Below are 7789 nucleotides of genomic sequence, written 5' to 3'. Positions count from 1 at the left end.
TCAAGAAGATCTCTTCTAAAAGCAGATTTTACCTTTCCAGAATACAAATGGTAAATATGTGAAACACAGAGACAAATCAATTTCTTCTTCTTTTCAAGTGAAATTTCAAGCATTTTAAAACCACCCATTGATTACAATTAGGGCCAGATGTTGCTTTATGGACTCAAAGAGATCAATACATAAATATTGCTTCATGATGTGAGGTGACATTGCAGTTCATGTCAGATCATTCAGATGAGTACTGAGCTGTATATGCCCTAACCTGAAACACATTACTCAGAAGTTAGCCCCACTGATTTCACTGTAGTAAGTTTAATATGGTGGTCTATGTCAAATACATTGTGGAAATGTTATCTCTATGAACACACATATAGGAACACACATATATACCTGCAACTGAGAATTGTGTCTATGTAATCAGGACTCAATATACCTGCTTTGCCACTGGAAGTTCAGGAGCAGATTCCCTCTGCAAACTAGCTTTAATGTGTGTGGAACTGTACTCCATTGAGATTCACCGTAGAATCAAATACACCACAGATAATAGTTCCTTTCCCCCACCTAGCTGGGTGAGAACCAGCTTGACTTTAGAGTAGGCAAATTTGGCTTTCAGGGATCAGATGTACATACTGGGCATCTTTGTCCAAGTCCTGTGTATCTCTAGCCTAATTCTATTTAGCAGTTGAGAACTTTGACTATTTAATTTTGAGCTTTCATATCATTGGGGCAGGCAGGGGCAGGGTCCTGCAGATGTACTGCCTTTGAGGGATATTCAGGATTGGTAATTCTGCTTAGTTGTCACAAATATATGTGAGGCTGGACTGCTGCAATGTGACAATGGGTTCAATAAAACAGTGCCAACATCTTCACATTAAACTGAAAGTGGGCGTCTGCAATGACAGAATTCTTGCTGAGGTCTGGGTTTCTAAGGAATATCACAAAGCTGCAGCCTTTTGAGTTTTTTCAAAATTGCTCTAAAATTAAGACTAGGAAGGAAGTAGGAGAAAAGAATACAGGCCTATACATTTTTGGAACTGAGCACTAAATCTTTCAGGGCAAATAATGGATGCTGACAGTGCAAAGGCATTATTTGGTGCTGTTTGAAATTTGCCTGTCCTTGTTTTCCCACTCTGTGTCTTGGGGAGTTGAAAGCTATGAAAAGGCAATTACATTTGCTGAATGATTAGTGGGAGATGTGACATTTGTGTATGTCGAAAATGTTTAACTGCATTAACCTTTGCAAAATTTACACTGACACCTTAAAAATTATACATCTTGTGCGCCACTTGAAAAATCTGAAATGCCCTCCAATGTAAAGCTTATTTACATTTGCTTTTTTTTACAAAATAAATGGCCCTCATATCTGAAGAGAGTTTTGCCAGAAAGTTGAGAGTGCTGAAGCAAGGAAAGTCAAGTGTATGAAGGTGCTTGGTTGCCTCCCAATTGGAAAAGTGAAGTTGAAAAGCAAACAAAACCCTCACAGAATGCAAATTGCAAGAAGAAGACAAGTTCAAATACAAAATGCATAAGGTATTTAAGTCTCAAGGAAGCAGCTTGCAAACTTTTATAGACCTTTACTTTAAAAAATAATAATACACAGGATGTCAGTAGATTTTCAAAATGTTTTCCCCAAATATATTCAAAGTGCAAACAGGCAATTAAAATGCTCTATGCCACTCTTCTTTTCATTGCCACTTCCCCCAGCATGCTCAGTTTCTGCTGGGACTGCTCACCTAACCAGGTTTCTTTCTTCTCTAAAGAGTCTTCCTCACTGGCGTCAGTGTGAATGCTCAGCTGATTCAACTCCATGCCTCTTGCGCTTCACTCCACTGAAATCTGATTTGTTATGAGACAGACTCCGGTGGAATGAAGGACAACAGAATCCATGGAACTTTCTTTGTGTACCTTGGTGACTGGGGCAAACAAACATGTCATGAGAAAAAAAGTCAGTAGCAGACACAGGTTGAGTGAAAATTAACACTGGAAAACATTAAAGGCAGTATTTGTACAGCTCTTCCCCCTCAACCTGACACTCCCTAGATGTTTTAGATGGAAACTCCCATCAGCTTGGCCAATGATCATGGATGATGCACATTTCTGCCCAAGGCTTCTGAAGGGCAGCAAGTTGGGGAAGATTTGTATCAGGCCCCCTTATTGTTTACTTAATATACTTTATGCCTGGATACCCCCCCTCCCCATTTCAAACTATTCCTCCAGTACATCATCTTTTTGTTTAGCACACAGGGACATTGAAGAGGATTTGTTTTTCTCTGTATTCTCATCCTCTTTAGATTTATCCTTTTGTCATGAACTCTATCAGCAGGCAAGAAATTCTGAAGCACTTAAAGGATTATCCGTATGCTATCTTTGCAGCAGAGATCATTACAATATCTCTGGGAAAGCTTGCGGTTATTATTCATTTGTTGGACTTGTCTAGTTTTGAGGATCAGATGCTTCACATCTGTGCATTTGTCCTCACATTTATAATAATTCAGAAATACCGACTTTTGAAATGGATGAACATCTGTAGGCAAATAGTTAGATAACACTTAGTATAAACAAGCCCCCAGCAAAACCTAATGGTTTATTTCTAATCTTGCCTGGAATCTTTTCTCTCTTAGGGTAAATTCAGGTGGTGGATGTTTTCACACTACTGTATCTCATTTTCAGTCACAATAGGTAGGGGTCCACATGGACATCAGTTGCCTAAAGGGTCTAGCATGTAATGGATCCTGTTACTTCTGTATTTTCAACAAGCTACCAAAATGTCGCACAAGAATTCAGTGTACAATGTAATAGACATGTGACACAATGTAATAGAAAGGGCAGGCCACAGTCTTATGCAAACAGAGTGGTATGGACAGAAGTATTGGGATAGTTATGGACTGAAAGCAACACCTACTTTATTGTTTTCACAATCTGCTATTGTGGTAGAAAATTTGTTACACCTGTGACAGGGGTTGGTTTTGTTTTGTGGATGTGCCTGGGGAACCCACTGGAGATAAAACTGCTGTTTTATTACACCCTGTGGAAATACAGAAGAAAATGTGGGTATGACCCCAAAGATCTTACCGGGAAAAGTAATCAAAGGAAGAAAATTCATGAACAAGGGAATATTCAAAGTTTTCGCAGACATAGAAGGGTAATTCATACAGTGAAGTTTAAAATGGCGCTATTCAAATGAATTTCAAAGAGAGCAAATCATCATTTTCATCCTTTGTGGGAAGACGAGCTTGCTTTATTTCACAGCTTGTTGACTTAATTGTGGAAACTTTTATTTAACATTCACTCTCAGATGTTGAATAGCAGCTTCCATTTAAAGGTGCATCTTTATTGATTTTCCAAATAATACAAATAAAAGAACAGAAAAGCACAAGAAAGGGTGGGACCAAAAAAGTGCATAAAAAATGATGTCAGAAAAATCACCATGAGAAAAGAAATAATCATTTCCACTTTACATAGGAGGAAAGAAAACCTTATATCTACGAATACCTTAACTAACATTTTATAATTCCCAGTCATTGATTTAACAGTCCAGTCCAGTCCTCTATATTTATTTGTTTAATTTCATTAAAATGATTGACCATTTGATTGTAAAAAAACAAACCTCAAAGTGGTTCTCTTAGAGGTGAGCCTCACTGAATTTAATGGGACTTGCTCCTAAGTAAGTGTACATAGGATTGCCGTCCAATTTACATCCAAAATCTAGCTGTGAAGCAAAAAAGGGATGCTCCTACCATTTCATAGAGATCAAACTGAGAAGCAGAGAAAACAAACTCAAATGTCCTATAGAGCATTCATTCCAGAGCATAGGACAGAGTTCATTTTTCCTAAATCTCAAGGAAATTGCATCAACATCATCTTTCTTTCACACCCTATGCACATTTACTTCCAAGTATATGTGTATAGGATTGGGTTCTTTTTAAATGTTTCCAAATAATGTTCCTTATAGTGTCTAATAAATGGGTCCAAGATCTATGAAGCCAATTTAAGCCCTATACTGACAGAGTTCCTTCTTAAATTTTTAAATCATTAAGAAATAAATGTTTGGCATTTACTTAGAAATACACCCCTAGTGAGGCATAATTCTGAGTATAGGTGGATAGGATTGAGTTGCAAAAATGTTTAGAAAAGTAGCTCTGGTAGAAACAGATTGTGTTGTGAATATTCCCCTGCAGAGATAATGAGATCTTGTGATAGCGAGCAAAGATTCTAAATCCTGAGTTACTAAACCACAGAAGTGCTGATACAGGTCTTCAAAATGCTTGAAGGCTTTTCTTTTAATGCACGGACCTGCTTTTGCAAGTCCTCTCCCTTGGGTATGTTAAGACTTGTTTGGAGGTTTTTGGGAACTTCATAAGAACAAAAGGAACCTGTCTGCTGAAATTCCTCCCTGCAAACCTGACTTCTTTGTAATGCATTTTCATTAGGCATGTTTCTACCGGTCTTGGGTGAGATCAGCCCCCAAACTCTCAGCTTGCTTCCCAAAGCGTTAACCCTTTCCAAGGCCAAGCCTTTAGGGTGCATGAAACTTGAATAGAATGAAAACCAAGCTGAGGACATTAGTAATGCTCCCAGCCAATAACTACCTAATAAGTAAACTGCAGGTTACCAAAGTGATAATGGCTACAAGAATAAGATGGGTGTTGTGGCGATGTGATGAAGCACATTCCACAGAAGGAGCTGACATCCAAAATTCCTTTTTGCAGGATCATTAAACAAGTGTACTAAACCATACCTGTTTGATAGACCTTAATCAGAGCTGTTTTAGACAATCTTGCATTAGTTTCCAAGAGAGTTTTGAAAAGAGATGGTAAAGAACTATTAGTATATACATTTGCATCCAAATTTCAAATCAAATTCTATCGGAAAGGTCTGAGTGAAATTAAAAACTGTCCTCTGAATGATCTTCAATGTTTCCTGGGCACATTAATGCAAGCTATATTCTAATTTATTAGGCAGAGCTACCATATGCTCAAAGAAAGGAAGACAGCTTTCTTCCCAAAAGCTGTCTTCTGTGCTCAGAGAGGACAATATTTCATGTGCTGAACTTTCAGTTGTTTCCATGTGTCTGAAGTGCTACAGATACATATTCTCCTGATGAGAGGCCTCTCCAGTGTCATCCCCTAAAATAAGCCTCACAAGGTTGTCCATTTCCTTGGAGAAATGAATGCATGGAGGAGTGAAGCCGTGTTTGCTATCTGACCCCAACCTTTAACTGTTATGTGTTCAAGGCACCATTCGCACAAGAGCATATGCTCCTATCAGAGATGTTGGACATTGGTGGACTCTCCTTCACTGGAGGATTTTAAGCCATCTGTCTTTGATGTTTTAGTTGAGATTCCTGCATTGCACAGGGTCGGACTAGAAGCCCCGTGGGGTCCCTTCCAACTTTACGATTCTATGATTCATATACCCAAACATGTGTAGGCATTCTACTTGTAAACTATACACTCCAATTTTTGCAGCCGATGCATCATGCATAGAAAATGAATGTATGCTTAGGTGTATGTGTGTCTAGAAAACCAATGCGGGTTTAGGTTCCTATGAACATGGGCATCTTGGGAATATCAGAGGTGGGCTAGCAGTCCACAACCTCAACCTACAACCTGCAGTCTCAACCTCCCTCCATTCATTTATATAATGGAATGAAAGTTTGAAAGGGTCCATGCATTATACATCAAGCCAAGTCATTGGAATAAGCTTTTTCATTCGAAAATCTTTCTACCTTTTTATGTTTGAGGGGCTTGCTGCACAAATTGGACTGCCTTCCTTGGAGATTTCTAAGCAGGGTTGGATGGCCACCTGCCATGTATTATTTAGTTGAGATTCCTGCACCCCAGGGGGTTGGACTAGATGACCCTCAGGGGTCCTTTCCAACTCTACAACTCGATGATTCTTTGATTCTAACCTGATTCATGTGGCTGGCTTTGAAGAGCCCAGAGTGGTTATTCAAACCATTCTTGAATGAACTGGCTGGTTTTAGGCAGCTTTCTGAAAGATCAATTCCCCAAAACTTTAAAGCTGTTTTGAGGAGGTCTTTCTCCTTTCCTTTTCATTATATGATGCTGTGGGAATAGCATATGAGCACTTGGGGGGAAGAGAGCAGGGGGTGGGGGTGAGAATCTCCCCATACAGATCAAGACATTCTGCCAGTTATTTTTTCTGCTTACATTCTAACATCAATGAAAACAGCAATTTATCCCTTTTTAAATTCAAGGCACTTTATAATCCTAGACAAATAAATATAGATTTAAAACCTTGGGTCTTTTTAAGGAGAGAATATTAACAAGACTGGTGATCAGTTGATACTGCTGTAATTCATATTGCTTTGACTTTCTCATAGCCATTATCTCTTCACAGAATCTTGGGCACTTTTTTGGGGGGGTGGGAATTCCCTGCCTCCCGCCACCATCCCAGCTACAGATGGAATGTGTTGAAAATCTTTCTTAAGGGTAAATCCTGGGTCATTCAGGCCAAGTCTCTTTACAGTAAAGGTTTTGTGAGTGTACCCAAAATGCAAATTAAGGAGAAAAAGGACACATGCACAGATGCTTGACACAGTACATTGCCTTCAATGAAATTTGGAATTTGGCTGTTGGGGTACATCTAGATGAGCACCGTAAAGGAATGTGTATATACAAAATAAATAAGCATGTTCTTCTCTGCTAATTAAATTGGGACTGCATGGATTCCTAAAGGTAAAATGCAACAGTTTTGACATTCTGCATTCCATATTCTTTTTCTTCCTGCACCTCATTTCATGTTATACTTTCTGCAGCTTCAACATGTTTACTTGAAAATACATCTCTCCTTTTTAGCAGGGCTTACTTCCAATTAAGAATATACAGGCTTTGAGACATAGTGTATCCTTTCCAGTCCTGGCTCTGCAGTAACATAACTCCCTATTCTGTCCTTTCCTTAACTATCAGCAAATGTTTACATTAAAGGATAACAGCAGCAACAACAAACAAATATAATCAAACTGTATAGTAACTCACCTGTATTTTGATCAGTTTTGATTAGTTCCAGGCCTGGGGCACCTCGGCTTTTACTTTAAGCCATTACAAAAACAAACAAACAAACAAAAAATCTGAATCAAGAGAAAGAAAAAGGAAGAGAAAATATAATATAAATTACCTTTTGCTTTTAAAAAAAAACTTGCTCTAAAAAAAGCAAAATAAAAATAGAAGAGAATAGATTTCAATCAAGGTTATATTGTTCATGCAGATAGGCAGGGGAAATGGAAGAGAAATCAATTGAGCACTGAAAAAGAAAAGAAAAAGAAAGCAATAAACTCATGTTAAAAGTATTTTAAAAACAATACAACAAGCAGCTCAGATATAGGACTAAATGTCTGCCCATTCAAGGTGGTGTCCATCAGTGTGAGTCTTTATTTGTCTTATGCATCAGGAGGGTTCCAGTTACCTAAATAACTTAACCAATAGGGAATGGAAGCTCTCTACCTGGTTCCACCCACCCAGAACCTCACCCTCCAGGGATAAGTGCACCTTTGCATATCTGTTAGCAAACCTCACTTTTCCCCTACACTCCATACCTTTTTTAAGTAAAGCCAAACCTGCAGAAAAGTGGCTCTTGAAGGGGATCCTTTTGAGAGCTTGCAAATGCAAGCTGACTGTCTCCAGTGAAGCGGGGGGTCTTTTTTCAGTCTAAGATTTTGCTGTTAGAGAGGAAATTGTGGTGTTAGTAAGGATTTCTCTCGCATTTATCGGCAACACGTTTACTCCTTCTTTCGTGACAGGATTTCTTGGACCCATGAACACAAAGT

General features: G+C 38.7%; 1 long non-coding RNA gene across 1 annotated transcript; it reads right to left on the bottom strand.

The window, feature by feature from the left end:
* Positions 1-293: 293 nt before the first annotated feature.
* LOC309535368 lies at positions 294-7389 on the bottom strand. Its single transcript, XR_014221222.1, has 2 exons — positions 7002-7389; positions 294-561 (listed from the first exon to the last, which is right to left on the bottom strand). It is a non-coding gene; the product is annotated as an uncharacterized lncRNA (long non-coding RNA).
* Between the last annotated feature and the right edge of the window lie 400 nt (positions 7390-7789).

The sequence above is a fragment of the Podarcis vaucheri genome (genome assembly GCF_965113315.1).
Source record: "Podarcis vaucheri genome assembly, chromosome: 6".
Lineage (NCBI taxonomy): Eukaryota > Metazoa > Chordata > Lepidosauria > Squamata > Lacertidae > Podarcis > Podarcis vaucheri.
Note: the sequence above shows the minus strand (reverse complement) of the source record. Positions and strands in the feature narration are given on the sequence as shown.